The sequence below is a fragment of the Physeter macrocephalus genome, unplaced genomic scaffold, assembly GCF_002837175.3.
Source record: "Physeter macrocephalus isolate SW-GA unplaced genomic scaffold, ASM283717v5 random_85, whole genome shotgun sequence".
NCBI lineage: Eukaryota > Metazoa > Chordata > Mammalia > Artiodactyla > Physeteridae > Physeter > Physeter macrocephalus.
The window spans coordinates 83890-101688 of record NW_021145371.1 but is presented as its reverse complement, the minus strand read 5'-3'; the positions used below and the strand labels follow the sequence as shown (position 1 = coordinate 101688).

The 17799-nt window shown below is 47.7% G+C and overlaps 1 non-coding gene across 1 annotated transcript; it reads right to left on the bottom strand.

Moving 5' to 3' along the window:
- Positions 1-5653: 5653 nt before the first annotated feature.
- TRNAR-UCU (transfer RNA arginine (anticodon UCU)) lies at positions 5654-5725 on the bottom strand. The gene has a single exon. It is a non-coding gene; the product is annotated as a tRNA-Arg (tRNA).
- Between the last annotated feature and the right edge of the window lie 12074 nt (positions 5726-17799).

Genomic DNA, 17799 nt, shown 5'->3' with positions numbered 1-17799 from the left:
ATTCATGGATTGAAAGCTATACTTTTATCCCTCCATATTTGAACATCTCTGAAATTGGGATGTATTTTAAAATCGATCGTGCCTTTAAATTTTTTTCTTTCTTAAGTGGTACACACTGATGGTACAGATTATAATCAGTGGCATCCAGGATTTGATGAAATAAAAGTCAGTGGTATTTACATACAAGTAAAACATCCGTGAGATGTTATAGATAATGTCAGGAGTAGAAGACACCAGAAGCAGATGGTAAATGAAGTGAGACTCAATGAGGCAAGTGAAGGGGGATCCATTAGCCCTTCCTGAAAAATGGCTTGACAATGAAATCCAGCTAACAAAAATCTATTAAAATCGCAAAATAGCTAACATTTATAGACATTTACTATGATCTAGGCATTGTCCTAAGTGCTTAACCTGCATAATTTGATCCTTGCAACAACCCAATGAAGCAGATTTTCTTACCCCCATTTTATAAATGAAGAAACTGAGGCATAGAGGGGTTAACTAACTTGCCAAAAAGCCACCTGATAGTAAATGGTGGAGCCAGGATTCAAACTCAGGCTTTCTGACTCCAGGTCCTGGAAAAAAGAAGGTGAAACACTCAATGTGCAAATTGAGCACAAAGTTCAACTTCGAGCTTCCTGGCAGGCAGAGCAAAATAGGATCTAAAAGTAAATATATGCTCAATAGAAATAAATCTCCACATGTACTTTTAAAGTAATGTCTTCATAACTTCACTGTTTTGAAAGACAAATGCTCGTGATTTCTTCACGTCAAGCTACATGGAAAACTACAAAGTTGACAAAAACTGCATACTATTTCTTCTCCTAGAAATGACATAGAAGATCCCATGCCTGGTATCTCATTTTGTATTGGATTGGCCAGAAAGTTCGTTCGGGTTTTTCCATAAGATCGAACGAACTTTTTGGCCAGTCCAATAATTGAGAGGGAGGGGGGCAGGGGTCAGAGAGAGAGAGATGTGGAGCATCCATCTGGAACTTTTCTGTAGAAAGTGGGTCACTTTGGCCTGTTTTCTAGGCACTAAATAATTACTGAAAGGCCATTAACACATCCTCAGACAAGGCCAAGGCAGAGTCTGGTTATACACCTATGAGATCATAAGCTTCAGAGTCAAGAAATAACTTGGTTTAAAATCTTTGCTCTAACTATTGATACTTCGTAATTGTGTGGCCTTGGGCAAGTCCCTTGACCTCTCTGAACTACCTCTTCCTCACCTGTGAAATCATCCTAGTACCTAAAACCCAGGGTTGTCAGGATTATAGGAGAGCAAGCCCCAAAAGCCCCAAAAGCCCCAAAAGCATTTAGCATGGGGCCTAGCCTTAAGATAGGGAACTGTTAATATGCCTAAAAGAGTCCACAGAAGCAGGGGCCTTGGGTGTTTTTGATTATCCCCTTCCCCCAGGCAAATTTGAGGCAAATCAAATTTTTTTTTAGCATGTTGAGCCATTGTTTTTAGTTTTTTTAGTTGTTGTTTTTTTCCTGAAAGAAATGCCAAAGGCCTTAAAAGCAGCCACACCCCACTCCAGGCCTCATGTGACCAGTCAGATGATCAGGGAGGGCTGGGAGGCAGAGAAGTGGAGCTTGGCTGCCTGCCCCCAATACACAAGCCCTGGAACCAGGGAGGAGCCTCCTTCTACTGCGGGGGAAGGCAGAGCCTGGGCATGGGGGTGGAGGGCGGTGGGGAGGCTGCAGCCCCAAGAGGCAGAGGGTTTTGCTGGAACCAGTACTTGGGCTGTGGGCAGAGACTGTCAGAGGACATTGTTTAGCTGCCTTGGGTATGGACTGATCAGGGCACAGAACCACCCTCTTGGGCCTGATTCCTGCATCTGCCCAGGCAGTGGCTGTCCTACCCTGGCTTCCTCAACATCCTGGGCCTCCTTCTATCCCCACACCTGTCATTCACAAACTCATTCATTCATTCTTGTCTTCCTTCCTTCCTTCATTTATTCACTCAGCGTATCTTGAGCACTTGCCATATGCCTGACCATGCTGGTGCCGGGGATAACAAGACAGTTCCTGCCCTCCAAGAATCCCGGTCTTGAAAGCAGATGAAAACAAATCTGCAAAACTTAACAGCTAAGGAAAAAAACCTCATAATTGCTTTAATTATGGGCCATAGGCAGGATCACTATTCACGGCCTTATTCAGTGGGTTTATCACTGGAAGCAACAAAAAGAGTTGGTTGACAGCAGAGTCTGCAGCCAAACTGCCAGGGTAGGCACCCCAGCTCTCTACTAACTAGCTGTGGGACCTCGGGCAGGAACTGAGATTCTCTGTGCCTCTGTTTGGCTGTCAAATGGGGATAATAGTAGTTATGAAACCGTGTATCTCAGACCGGGACTTGAACCAGCCAAAACCCAGAATGGGACTTGAACCCACGGTCTTTTAACTGAGATCACACACCTGGTCTCAGGACTCAATGAAGCTCAGTTCCTTGATGTCTCATGGCAGAAAGAATTCAGTGAGAGACAAAGGGACAGGTAAGAAGTGGCTTTATTAGAGAGAAACACACTCCACAGAGTGTGGGTCATCTCAGAGGCAAGAGCGGCCCGTGGTATGGGGCTGTCGGCTTTTATAGGGGTGGGTACTTTCATAGGCTAATGAATGGGAGGAATATTCCAGCTACTTTGGGGAAGGGGTGGGGATTTCCAGGAATTGGGCCACCGCCCACTTTTTGACCTTTATGGTCAGCCTTGGAACTGTCATGGTGCCTGTGGTTGTGTCGTTTAGCTTGCTGATGTGTTACGATGAGCATATACTGAGGCTCAAGGTCTAGTGGAAGCCGACTAGTCTGCCATCTTGGACCTATTTTGTTTTAATCAGTTTATGTCGTGTCCTCGGGTTATGTCATTCTTTTAAAGCCTGTCCCCTGAACACTTCCCTCCTGTTTCAGTTACATCCTCATAGGGTTGTCATGAGGATTAAAGGATTTAAGACTGGAATAGGGGCTGCTCTCTCCTTCTGAGATAGCCCACACTCTGCCTGTGGAGTCTGTTTCTCTTTAAATAAATCCACTTCTTACCTAAAAAAATAAATAAATAAAAGACTGGAATAGGGCCTGACATATAGCAGTGTAAGTGTTTCAGTCGGTTTTCTTTACGACGCTGCAAGTTTTTCATATAGCAATGGGGTTCTACACCCACCCCACCCAAGCTCACAGCGAGCGTGCCCCATGGCCTTCCCCAGAAAATGAATGAGCTATGTTGACCGTAAGAGTTACTTGTGGAATTTTGGAAAAAGTACCTGCCAGGCCCCTTCCCTGGACATTCTGAGTTGGAACTACAACGCAGGTATCAATGAAAAAATGTTGCCTGCCATATCAGTAAACAAAGGATGCTGCAGCTACCAAGCTATCACATTACTGCCGCTGCCCGGATGGTGAGCCCTGAAGGAACTCAGAATAGAAACAGGATGCCCGCCAATCTAGCAGACAGACACTGCAGCCACCCCCAATGGTGCACCCTGAGGAGACTCAGGATGAGAAAGCACAGACTACTGGCCCTAGAGAGCTAAGGTGCATATCAAAGGAATGATTTTAGTGAGCCCAGACTCTTGCCTCTCCCCATAAAGAGAAAAGTGCTAAATTCCTTAACTTGAGATATCTGGTTTTCTTTAATTAACAGTAATTGTTTTAAGTTCTGACTACCTGGTCTTTGTTGCAAAAACTCCTATATATCCTAGCTTCCCCGTTACCTCTTCGGAGTGTGATCTGAGAGTCCTGTCTCCTGGGCTTGAAGTCCACGGTATGTCTGCCGAATAAGACACAATTGTTGGGCTTCCCTGGTGGCGCAGTGGTTGCGAGTCCGCCTGCTGATGCAGGGGATGCGGGTTCGTGCCCTGGTCCGGGAGGATCCCACATGCCGCGGAGCGGTTGGGCCCGTGAGCCATGGCCGCTGAGCCTGCACGTCTGGAGCCTGTGCTCCGCGAAGGGAGAGGCCACAACAGTGAGAGGCCCGCGTACCGCCCAAAAAAAAAAAAAAAAAAAAAAGACACAATTGTCAGCTTTTAGGTTGTGCCTTATTTTTCAGTTAACACAGGCCACATAGAAGTATGTTCCCAGTTGAAAACCACTGATCTGGTTCAAACTCCTTAATTTTACTGAAGTCAATCAACTCCATCAAGACAAGGTGAAGTCAGCAGCAGAGCCCAGACCGGGAAAGTGAGGGGTTGTTTCTTTTCACTTCTGTTGTTGGAACCATGGCCCCAGCGGTCCTCACAGCAAATAGGACCCTCAAAAGGCAGGGCGCCATGGGGGAGAGCACCAGAAACCAGAGAGGATGCTGGGAAGCCACAGAGGATGCTGGGAAACCAGAGAGGATGCTGGGAAACCAGGGAGGATGCTGGGAAACCAAGAGGATGCTGGGAAACCACCACGTAGGTGGTGCTGCTATCCTTCCCACGTCCTCCTTACCTGGCTGCCTCTTCTAGTTTAAAGCACACTCTCTGGCCCCCTTCTTCAGGGCTCCTTCCTTAGGCAGCAGTAGTGCCTGCTCGTGGGCAGAGCAAGGCCTTGGGACAGCAGCCTTTCAATGGCTGAAGGATGGAAGGGAAGGATCAAGGGGCCAGAAAGTCTGTGAAGGCACAGATCTTCTTCGACTTACGATGGGGTTACCTCCCAATAAACACATCATAAATTGAAAATATCCTAAGTAAAAAATGCATTTAATACACCTAAACTATCGATATCACAGCTGAACCTAGCCCACCTTAAACGTACTCAAAACACATATTAGCCTACAGTTGGGCAAAATCATCTAACACAGCCTGTTTTATAATAAAGTGTTGAATATCTCAGGTAATTTATTGAAAACTGTACTTAAAGTGAAAAAGAGAATGGTTGTCTGGATCCAGAATGATTTTAAGTGCATCGGTTATTTATCTTTGTGATCGCGTGGCAGACTGGGAGCTGTGTGGCTGCCCTGCCCGGCATCATGAGAGCTTCAGACCACATATTGCTAGCCTGGGAAAAGGTCAAAATTCAAAATTCCAAGTATGGTTTCTACTGAATTTGTATTGCTTTCACACCATCATAAAGTTGAACCGTGTAAGTCAGAGACCATCTGTATTTGTGTGCATGGCTAGAGACCCAGACCAGGAGGGCAGGCAGGGCCAGTCGCCTGTTCATCTCTCCATCCAATTGTTATGATTCAGAAAGTGTCAGGCGTTTCAAAGAAGGAAGGCTCTACATGCAATGCAAAGTTTGGAGGATGAGTCAGCATTCACCAGGTTGGGTGAGGGGGGTAGTAAAGATATAGAGGTGTGAAGAAGCTTCTAGGCATTTTAGGAGAAGTGAAGCAGTAAAAGGCCAGCAGGGCAGTTACAGGGTTATTCTGCTTGTCAGCTATGTGACAGCTGAGGAAGAAGGTATCAGAGAGGCAAGGCAAGAGGCAGGGAGAATGGAGAGGAGCTGATGACATCATTAACATTTTTTCCACTTTGCTACATAGAATTAGTTATTATCATCTATAATCACTACATGATATTTCTGAATGTTTTGGCTTATTCAGTGATAATAATAATAGAATATTTACGCTCACTTATACTTCACATATTTTACCGTCTTTAATTCTTTTGTTGTTGTTGTTTTATTTTTATTTTTTAAATTCTTTGCGCCACACGGCTTGCAGGATCTTAGTTCCCCAACCAGGGATTGAACCCGGGCCCTGGCAGTAGAAGTGCAGAATCCTAACCACTGGACCACCAGGGAATTCCCTTGGTTTTTTAATTTTTAGATTTTTCTTTATTTTTATTTATTTTAAAAATTACTTTCTTGGGCTTCCCTGGTGGCGCAGTGGTTGAGAATCCGCCTGCTGATGCAGGGGACACGGGTTCGTGCCCCGGTCCGGGAAGATCCCACATGCCGCGGAGCGGCTGGGCCCGTGAGCCATGGCCGCTGAGCCTGCGCGTCCGGAGCCTGTGCTCCGCAACGGGAGAGGCCAAAACAGTGAGAAGCCCGCCTAGCACAAAATAAATAAATAAATAAATAAAAATTATTTTCTTAAAATTTTTTTTTAACTTTCTTTAATTCTTACAATAATCCTGTGGGAATGGCCCAACTCTAATCATCATCCTCATTTTACAGAAGAGGAAACTGAGGCTTGGAGAAGGGACATAACTTTCTCTAGGTCACACAGCTAGTTAGTGGCAGAGCCGGGCCTTGAATCGGGCAGGCTGGCTCTTGAAGCTGTACCTCTAACCACTATGCTGCATCTCTTGGCTCCACTGGCCCTCAAACTTTTCCGGAGGGCCCTCTTTGAGCCTGGGCTTCACGCACAGAAGGAAGTCCCTGTATCAAAGGAGCTTTCAGTCTAACGAACAATTTCCCTCTGGTTAGACATTTAAGCTTGCTCCCTCTTTTCTCCTACTAAAAATAGCTCCCAGAAAAACAAAGCTTTGATAATCCCAAAAATGGACTAATGGGTCAAAAGTTTTACTTTGCAGCTCTTTTGCATGCTGCCAGCTTGCTTTCCAAAAGTGTAGATTCCATTTAAACCACAGCAACAGCATGTGTGTGGGTATGATGACTTCACTGCAACCTCACCAGCACTGGGCGTTATCTTGTCCAGAAAATGTTTGGTACCCAGCATGTTCAACAGGCAACTGCTTCCTGCTGCGGTCCGCATTCCCAACGCATCCCTGAATGAAAGGAAAAACTCATGAAAGATTATTAGCCTATGGAGAAGACAGAGGACCCGTGCAGACCTGTGAAGAGAGCCAGACTCATGGGGGGTTTTGCCTTTAGGCTGCGAATGTTACTATCTTTTCCTTTGTCTAATATAAAAATGTATCCTTGAGGCAATAATGGGATTTCAAGAGCAAGAGGTACAGGCAGAGAACGTATAACCTCGAGCAAAAGCGTGTAAGTGAAAAAGGAAAGAAGGTGGATGGACAGATATCACATTCCCCCCAAAACATTTCACCAAGAGTAAATATTCCCCTTCATTTAATGGCACCAACCTCCCTCCTACCCACGCCTCCTCTTGCATCTATCTCATTGTATTGTGATTGTTTCTGCTCCTGTCTTGTGACCAGAATGTGAGGCTAGACCTAAGGGCAGGGACATTTTCCCACCTAGTTTCCGGGAGTAGACAGTGATACCCAGTGAGTGGCTCAAGGGCCCCCAAAAGAAGGTTCTCTGAGAATGCTCCGTAAACTGTTCTGAACACCCTGCTTCCACTCCCCACCACCATAGATGATATTGATTGCTAACACTCATGGTATAGTCATTCTTTTTTTTTTTTTTTTTTTTTAATTTATTTTTGGCTGCGTTGGGTCTTTGTTGCTGCACGCGGGCTTTCTCTAGTTGCAGCGAGCAGGGGCTACTCTTCGTTGCGGTGTGCGGGCTTCTCATTGTGGTGGCTTCTCTTGCTGCAGAGCAGGGGCTCTAGGCACACGGGCTTCAGTAGTTGTGGTGCGTGGGCTCAGTAGTTGCGGCTCGCGGGCTCTAGAGCACAGGCTCAGTCGTTGTGGCGCGTGGGCTTAGCTGCTCCGTGGCATGTGGGATCTTCCCGGACCAGGGCTCGAACCCGTGTCCCCTGCATCGGCAGGTGGATCCTTAACCACTGTGCCACCAGGGAAGCCCCAGTAGAGTCATTGTGAGAAAGAAGAATCACCTGCACTCATTTTTTTGTTGGGGAGGGGGATGGGCAGGAGGGAGGCAAAGCTCTTTAAAGCCATGCTGTGCTATCACAGCATCTGGGGAACACACAGTACTGGGGAGAAAGTGGACCCAGGTTCATGTTCTCTATTTTTCTTTTCTCACCCCCAGCGCTTGGCCCAGAGCTGAGTGGGCTCCATGAAGCCCTGCAGCTTGACTAGCTCACATCAGTCACTCAAAGCCACCTGAGTGGACTGCGGACCGGACCGTGCATTAAGACAATAAGCAGACACACCCCCAGCAGAGCGCTGTGGCAGTGGGGAGGGTTTGATTTGCATTTGGAGACAAACTATGTTTCTCTATCTTTGTCTCTTCCTTAAAAGGAGGGAAATGGAAATGTGTTACCAAAGCTAGTAGGCAGGGCCACTAGGCTGCAAAAGGGAGGCTTTGTGAGCCCCTGGTGGCCCCCCACGGTGGGACAGTTGTCAGTTCTGATGGCCTGAGGGAGGTGTTTGATGGCAAAAAAGAAATTTGGGGGAGGAGGTCAGGGGTGCCAGAAGGACCCCAGGGTCTGTGCACAAAGGCAGAAACTTTAGACCCGGCTGCTTCCTGGCTGGAGGGGGAGGGGCAGGCCAGGGAGCAGGGGAGGCTGACATCTGGAACTGCTCCATGAGTTGGCTCAGTGCGGCCTGCCCTGCGCCTGTCAGCCCTTTGCCATCACAAGCTTTTAGAGAGAGTAGCAGAAGCATGCACTTCCTTTGCTATCACAGTTCCACTTTTAGAAAGTTATTCCCTGCACATGTGCCTGCAGTAAACCACAGACGTGTACTGTAAAGGTAAAACCAGGAAACTCCCTAACTGTCCATCTGAGAAGGCCGGGTTAACCATCTGTGGGATGTCAGGAGCCTGTACAAAAGGAGATAAAACTGTAGGAAGAGAACAGAGCAAGTTCTAGAATGGTATGCTCAATTTATAGTTGAAAAATCTTGGAAGGATTTACACCAAGCTGTTAACAGTGAGATGTCAGTTGGGGGAGAATTGGACTTTCATTCAGATTCTATTTTATATACTTCTGTCTTGTTTGGACATTTTACAGCAAACATTTTTATTTTTATAGAGTCCGCGAGCCACAACTACTGAGCCAGCATGCCACAACTACTGAAGCCCACATGCCTAGAGCCTGTGCTCCACAACAAGAGAAGCCACCACAATGAGAAGCCCACGCCCTACAGTGAAGAGTAGCCCCTGCTCAGCACAACTAGAGAAAGCCCACGCGCAGCAACGAAGACCCAACGCAGCCAAAAAAAAAAAAAAAAAGTCAATTTAGGGAATTCCCTGGTGGTCCAGTGGTTAGGAATCCATGCTTTCACTGCGGAGGGCCTGGATTCGATCCCTGGTCCGGGAACTAAGATCCCACAAGCCGCACAGCATGGCCTAAATTAATAAGTACATAAATAGTCAATTTAAAAAATGCTAAAGACAAATTTCTGCCTTCAATTCTGTGAACAGGTCATCCTAGCCAGGGTGCAGAGCACCAAGCTTCTTTCCCCTTTATTGTGGCCACATTCTCTGCAGTGGGGAGCATGGGGGGCTTGAGAGCTAAGCCCTTCTGCCACTCTGCCGTGTTTCCTGGCACATAATTTAGCCCTTCTGTTCCTCACTGTGTCCACACGTAATGCAGGCAGAGGTGACACTGTGTTAGCAAAACTCAGTGTAAGAGAGGCCTTGTAGCAGCCTGACTTCACGGCCAGGGCAATGTGGCTTCAGAGTCAGACTCAAGCTCAAGCGGGGGAAGGAGGCAGGAAAGAGAGAAGGAGAGAGAGGAGAGGAAGAGTTCGTTTCTTCTGGACTCAGACCCTCCTCCACCTGACTCTCTCGCTGACCTCCCTGCTGGCATGGGAGGTCTTCGTGTCACTTGGGCCCAGAGCTTCCTTCCCTGACGCTGCCCCCAACTTCTCCAAGGTCCCGTCTTCCTGGGTCTCTCCAGCCATCTCCAGCTAAACAAACCTGGGCTGTACAGGCTGCTTCTAGCTTCCCTAAGACTGTGTAGCTCACACCTTTGGACCAAGCGACAAAAGTGTCCTCTTTATCAGCAAAATTGAGAATTTTGGAGAGACAAAGAAATGCAGACTGCAGACATCCCAGGGCAGTTTCAGAAGCAGAGGGAAGACTGGATGGGCTTGAGTGGGCATGGGAGACCGGTGGCCACTGCAGCCTGGGATACAAACACAGACCCCAATGAGTAGGATGCGGGGTGTGTGTGGGATGGTGGGGGGGGGTGACAGGGTGAGAGGGGGTGTCAGAGCCAGTCAGAGAGGTGGATCCCAAGGGACTCCAATGCCAGGATGAGGTGTCCCAAATTCGGCAGCTGAACTTGAGATGCAAAGGGGAGACCAGTGATTTGGGGACCCACTCAGGCAAGCCCAGCCTCCAGGGTCTGAGATCACACATTCTGAACTCCTGTGGCTGTGGCTTTAGAAGTTCCCTAGAAGCTGCCTGTCAGAGTGTCTCCTGACCTGCCTGGCACGTTAGGGACCCCTCAGATATCTGTCACATGAGTGCACCGGGAAGGAAATGGAGATGCCCTTCCCACTCACATCCTGCCACTGGGCCACTGGTGCTCACCCGCAAACAAGGCCACCGGCCTGACCCAGTTTCCCCGCTGTGCCAGCCAAGCCCGAGGAGCCGCAGATGAGGCCAGAGCAGGAGTCCAGGGTGACTCCGAGGCGCCGCCCTGCGGCCCCGCTTGCCCTCCTCTCCCATCGCCTTGGACGCGCGGCGTTTCTGACTTGGGCTCCGGCCGTGACTCCTGTGACTCATCTCCGGGAGAAGAAAGGGGCCTTTGTGGTCCCCGAGCTGGCCCGAGGCTGGCGCGTCCCTTGGGCAGCACCGCCCCCCGGTGGCCGCGGCGCCCCGGGGGCGTAGCCCAGCTCCTGACTGCGGGCCCTGCAATCGGGAGCCCGGTCCGCCCCCGTGAAAAGGGAGGGGGATCACCACCTTCCTGAGGGTGTGGGCTGCCTTCTGGGTGAAGCCTCAACAAAGGATGGAATTGTTCGTCCAGCGCTCGGGGAAAGGGCAAGCTCCGGCATCCCGGACCCCGGCTCGTGGGGAGCCCTTTTACAGAACGGGGCGGGGCCACTGCCCTTCTCTGGTGAAAGCCTGGCTTGGTTCCTGCTTTCCGCATCCCCGAAATCACGTGTCTGCTGCATTTTAAAAATAGATGCGAACATCTGCAGTTCCCCTTTTGTGAGTGGCCTATTCATATCTCTTGTCCATTTTTTCTATTTTTTATTTTTTTCTCGTATTGATTTTTAGAAGCTCTCCGACATGTTGAGTCTGTCACGTGCTGCAAATATTTTTCTAAGCTTAGAGTTTACCTCGATTTTGTTTTTAGCGATTTTTGACACATACCCGTTACATTTTTATGAAGACCTTTTGATGTTTTGCTTTATTCTTTCCCCCTTTGCTTTCTGCTTACAGGCCTGTTTCCATCTTAGTATCAGGCAAAAGATTTCCCTAATTTTCTTCTAGAACTCGATTTTTTTTTCTTTTCTCCCCCTCCCTGCCTTCCTCCTTTTTTTCCTGCTCCTCCTTCTCCTTCTTCATTAGCTTTTTTTTTTTTTTTTTTTTTTTTATGTATTTATTTGGCTGCGCCGGGTCTGAGTTGCAGCATGCGGGATCTAGTTCCCTGACCGGGGATTAAACCTGGGCCCGCCGCATTGGAAGTGCGGAGTCTTAACCACTGGACCACCAGAGAAGTCCCTTCATTTGCTTTTTTTTTTTTTTTTTAAAGAAGATGTTGGGGGTAGGAGTTTATTAATTTTATTTATTTATTTTTGCTGTGTTGGGTCTTCGTTTCTGTGCGAGGGCTTTCTCTAGTTGTGGCAAGTGGGGGCCACTCTTCATCGCGGTGCGCGGGCCTCTCACTATCGCGGCCTCTCTTGTTGCAGAGCACAGGCTCCAGACGCGCAGGCTCAGTAGTTGTGGCTCACGGGCCTAGTTGCTCCGCGGCATGTGGGATCTTCCCAGACCAGGGCTCGAACCCGTGTTCCCTGCATTAGCAGGCAGATTCTCAACCACTGCGCCACCAGGGAAGCCCCCCTTCATTTGCTTTTAAATCCTGGAATTTATTTTGCTATAAGGGTGAAGTAAAGATCTAAGCTTATTTTTTTCCAAATAGTTAGCTAACTTCCTAAATACCATTATTCAGCCTTTCTCCTTTAGTAGAATATTTCCTTACTGATTTGAAATACCACCTCGATTATAGAATAAATGCTTGGGCCTGTTTCTGTTCAGGACCCCGACCCTTATACACAAGTCAAAGGGTATAGACTTCTTAAAAAAAAAAAAAAGTATTAGACCACTTCTCATGGATTTAGGACATATTCACATTCTTTAAGATCCAGATAAAAATGCAGTCCTGAGTGAGACATCTGCACATGAAAAATGGATGGGAAATATTTCATTTAAAAGGACAAGAACATTTTGGGGAATTCCTTGGCAGGCCAGTGGTTAGGACTCCGTACTTTCTCTGCTGAGTGTGTGCCCAAATTAAGCAAACGAACAACGACAAAAGTACAAGAACATTTTAAATTCTTATAATTCAAAATGCCAAGCCTTCCTCCAGAATGGCTAGACTAATTTATATTCTACCAGAAGAGTATGAGAATGCCCTTTCCCTATACTCATGCCAAGGTTGAGTATTATTTGTAAAAAATGGGTCCCAATTTGAAAGACAAAAAATACCACTTCATTGTTCTGTCTTAATTTACCGTTCTTTGCTGCTGGGGAAACCCTTTCAGCAGGACCACCTGGGCAGGGATGGCAACTGACCTGTTTCCTCACCTGAGGTTCACCTGAGACCTGCCTTTGCCTCCTCTCTCTACTCCTTATGGATAGGTGACCATGATATTTTTTTAAATTGAAGTGAAATACACCTAACATTAAATTAACGATTTAAGTGAACAGTTCATTGGCATTTAGTACATTCACAGTGTTGTGCAACCATCACCTCCATCTAGTTCCAAAATATTTTCATCACCCCCAAAGCAGACCCATATCCATTAAGCAATCACTGTCCATTCCTCTCTCCCCACAGCCTGGTAACCATGAATTTGCTTTCTGTCTCTGTGGATTTAACTATTGTGGATATTTTATATAAATGAAATCATACATTATGTGACCCTTTGTGTCTGGCTTCTTTCTTTTAGTGAAATGTTTTTGAGGCACACCCATGTTGTAGCATGTATCAGTACTTTGCTCCTTTTTATGGCTGAATAATATTCCATTGTATGGCTATACCATAATTTGCTTATCCATTCCTCCATTGATGGACTTTTGGGTTGCCTCCATTTTTTGACTGTTGTGAATAGTGCTATGAGCATTCGTAGAGACGATGATTTTTATGAAGTAATAATTGGGGAGCGATCTGACAAAGCAAGTTTTCTAATCTGTGACGTTTTTAATATGAAAATTGCATGGTGTTGTAAACGTAAATCAAATTTTGACATACATTTAATGATATCAATTTTATTGATTTCCAGGAATGCCTGGGCAAAAAAGAAAAAAAAAAACCCAAACCTGTAGAGAGTAGGGAAGTGAATGAAAAAAAAAAAACTAAACCTGTAGAGAGTAGGGAAGTGAATGAGCATTTGTTGAGCACTGATGTGCAGGGTCTAATACTGTGCCGGTAGCAGAAGTTGCCCCTGGGCCACCTGGAGTCACCTGCAGATAGTAGCTTTAGGAAGGGAGCTTTGGCATCTCTGCCTCAGGACATACCCCGGATATGGAGCCCACACAGGGGCAGCTCAGAAGTACCAAGGAATTGCCAATACCCTCAAGTTGTGACCCTCAACCAACGAGGAGCATCTTTACCCCTCTGCCATATCCTGATGTGTGTTCTATGCAGCCCCTCAGAGGGTCCCGGTGGGAGTGACCCCAGTTGCCCACAGTGGTCACTTCCTCATGAGTGCAGACTTCAGGGGCCTTCCTCCCTTCCCTGTCTCCCCTCCCCTCCTTCACCGCATGTTGGATTTTCGACTCCTCCCCTTGTTTTTTGTGTGTTTGTTTTGTCTTTTACCTGGAGCAAATTACCCAAACCCTGTGCCTTAGGGACCTCATTTATAACGTAGGCCTAGTCCTAGTACCTGCCGGGATGAGGACAAAGTGAACTAACATGTGTGAAGTGTGTAGATAGTGCCTGGCTCGGAGTATGTGCTCAAAATGTCAATCATGATAATATAAATAGGACCAGCATGGGCTGTGGGAAATAAAACACACCTGGCTTCAGTTTCCTCATCTGAAATGTGGATTAAAACGCCTCTTTTGGAAGATGAGGGTGAGGAGTTTTACGTAACCTATGTAAAAAAGCACAGGGCCTGGCCCTAGGTGAGGCCCGAGGCTGGGCAGTCCAACCACGCTACCTTTATCTACTGGCTGTGCCATCGTGAGAGAGTGACCTCCACCAAGCTGGAGGAGCCAGTGCTGGGGCACAGGCGAGATGGTTTCAGAGTCCCTGGCCGCTTCCTCCTTTATCTCTGGAGAATGGTGTGACCTCAGACGGGTTATGTCCCTGAGGCCCTTGTTTCCACATGCCCTAAAAGAAGTGAATTTAGGGGATGGCTAAATGCCCTACTGGCTCTAAAGATCTAGAGGGTGTCCTGTCCTGGGATGGACACACACACACTCGGCAGACAGGAAGCATCTGCGTGTCTGCTGGGCCACTTGAGTCACCTCCTGGAGCTGTAGGCCCCAGGCTCTGTTGGCCTTGAAAATCACCCCAGAGACGAATAATGAGTCTGGAAAACTTTTCCAGGCATTTTCATGTGTGAAAAAGCTGTTTTCTTCTTAGGCCCCTCCTCCCCTTTTGTCACTTTGCAAATGTCTGTGGTTGTCTTGCCAAGTCTTGGAATCGGGCCACATCTCCCTGTTGACAGCTGTGTTGAGGGGTTGGGGGGAGCCTCGAAATATCAGCCTGCCCCTTCCTTTCTCACTGCCCTCTCCCCAGCTCCTGCAAGAATCTAAGTAACACAGAGGAAGAAGTAAACAGCTCACAGTGTTTTACAGGGGTCATAAAACGTGGCTCCACCCTCCAGAGAAAGTCGAGATTGGGAAGTAACCACAGAACAGACGGGGCCTGGGGAGGGGGCAGCACCAAGTGCAGAGACTTAGAGGAAAGTGGCGGTAGGGACTGAGAGAGCATGCGCAGTCCATCCTCTGGGCTCCAGGCCTCAGATCCACAGGCTGGGTTTTCTCTCAGTGGCCAGGCATCTCAAGGGGTGGGGAGGAGACATAGAAGTTTCTTTATTTTCTACAACCGTGCCTCATTTCTGAGTCCCTTTTCCATCAGGCAGGTGGGGGAAAAATATATCACTTCTTCCTGGAGTTATATCCTAGCTCTGAGATCTTAATGCAATAACGCGAGGTAGGAGGATGGCGTTTTGGTTCTCGTGAAACAATTCCCAAGTCACTTCTGAGGTTCTCCTGCCCTGTCCGCAGGCCCCTGTCCGCAGGCCCCCATCCGTCACTTCCTCAGGGTCACTGTCACAGCCCAAGGGCATCCCCAGACCATCCCCCCAGGCTCTCACTGCCTCCTGGGGCCTCTGTCATTCTCCTTCAGGCCACGGGACCCACCTCCTGGCTCTGGACCAGGGTCCTCTCCCCTCTGCTCTGGCCGAGGTGTCCCGAACAATTGCATGAGCCACATACATTAATATATACATCCTGTTTAATCTCACCACAATCTCCTGATACTATCCTCATTTTATGGATGAGGAAACTAAGGCTTAATAAGGTCACGTAAGTAATAAGTGTCCTTTCCACCTGTATACCCAAACCACTTTGTGAAAAGGGGTGCACGAGTTGAGCGAACAAAAGCCTCAACTTTGTTGTTGTTACACAGACGAACTCGTTATGCAAACAGAACTTCCATGGGAAACCTGAAAGTGTGTTTCTGCTCTGGTTGAAGGTGACTGGTCCGAGGCTCCATGTACAGCATCCTCCTCCCCCTCCCCCCTGGGGGGGCACCTGGGGCATTTTAGTGATGTCCCAGGCCCAGGAGCCGTCTGGTATGTATGGCCTCCAGGCCGGCTCTACAGTCAGCCCCGCAGACCTGGATGGGGACATTTCTTGGTGCCCAGCCCAGTGGATTTCCTTGGAAGACATCAACTTCATGGCACACGCAACGTAACTTCCCGCTTTGTTCTTCCTTTGAGACTGCCGCGCCCCAAGCCTGGACACCATGTCAGGGCCAGGTCTATGGGCTTCTGAGAGGGTTTGGAGGCTGGCCCACCCTCGCTGCCCAGTCTCTCCACTGCATCCACCGCAATCAGCCGAGGCTGCATGGGGCCAATTGCTTTAAATAAACGTTAATCCTGCTCAGAGCTAGATTGACAGGGCCTTTGGGAAGGGCCAGGAGGAACAGGGCTATAATTTATCCCCTGAGACTGTTTCTGGTTTTGTTTTTTCTTTTTGGCAAATCTCTTCTTTGAGGCTGCTGATATCTCATCCCATTTTATTCATAAAATGGATGTTTCAAGAAACACTAATAGCCCTTGGGCTTCCCATAGCTGGTCATTTCATCCATTCCCTCACTGGATAAACATTAGGTGAGCACCTACTGAGTACCAGGTGCTGTGCTAAGCACCGAGGATGCAAAGGCAAGGAAGATGCATCTCCTTCACGGTCCACAGGTCATAGGTCACAGGTCACAGTTCATGCCTCTGTGCTTTTCTAGCCCTGGGAAATTGTAGTGGACATTTGCTGGCCCTTGGCCACTCGGCATTCATTTCCCCTAACAGCTCTCTGGTTTCCTTTCCCATGACCTGCCCCCCTCAAGCACAGCCTTGCTGAGACAATGAATCACGGGAAACTTGCCCTCCCCTCGTGTAAATCAAAGGGGTGTCTGGAGGTTTTCTCAGCCACAGCTATTCCTCTCTCTGCCCCAATGAGACCAAAGCCTGGAGACACGGCCCAAGGCCTGCTAGTCAGACCCCTTTCCAGGACTTTGAAACAAGGTTGGGAGAGACAGTTGGTATATTCACCCCAGCAGCATAACCTAACTGCCAAGGAACTTCTCTTCTGCTTCCTATACTTCTTCCAAGCCTAGTCCTCCAGCCTTCTTATGGATTTGGGGGACCTCCCAAGTTTTCTTTTCTTTTCTTTAAGACAGCCAGAGTTGGTTTCTGTTGTTTGCAATCGAAGAACCCTGACCAGTATCCCAGGTTCCAGCTGTTATGTCAATTGCATCTAACTTGCTTGCCACATCTGTTGCTAAGCACCTATTCTGGGCCAGGGATTGTGTATACATCGATCTGGAGGAAGACTGATAAGCAAACAGCTAGTGTTTAAACTATGAGAAGTGTCCTGGAAGCTCAGGGAACAAGGGAGGAGGAGGTCAGCTCCACCTGAGGGCAGGAGGAAGCCAAGAAAGCAGGTCATCCAAATGGAGTTCCCTGCTCTGTCCTCTCTCTCCTCCCCTTCCTCAACCTTCCCAACACAGCAACTGGAGGGATCGTTTACAAATCAGATCAAGTCACTGTGAGCTCAAAACCCTCACTCAGAGTACAAGCCAAGTCCTACGATGGCCTACAGACCCTATGTAACCTGGCTCCCCAGCAAAGGACTGTGTCTCCTAATCCTGTGCAGTGGGGCAGGGCCACAGGGTCAAGCTCTCTCCAACCAGAAGGAGAGAGACTGCCAGAGAGACTGTTTATTTTTTAATTTTAATTATGGTAAAATACACATAACCTAAAATTTATGAATTTAACCATTTTCAAGTGTACAGTTCAGTGGCACTAAGTACACTCACATTGTTATGCAACTATCACCACCATCCATCCACAGAACTCTTCAGCTTGTAAAACTGAAACTCTATACCCATTAAACAATAACTCCATTCCCCCCACCCCACTCTGTCCCTGGCAATTCTTCTAATTCTGAGAATTTGACTGCTCTAGGTACCTCATATAAGTGGAATCTTATAGTATTTGTCCTTTGGTGACTGGCTTATTTCACTTAGCAGAATGTCTTCAGGGTTCATCCATGTTGTAGTGTGTGTCAGAATTTCCTTCCTTTTTAAGGCTGAATAATATTCCACTGTATGTATATATCACATTTTGTTATTCATTCACCTGTAGATGGACACTTGAATTGTTTCCACCTTTTAGCTATTGTGAATAATGCTG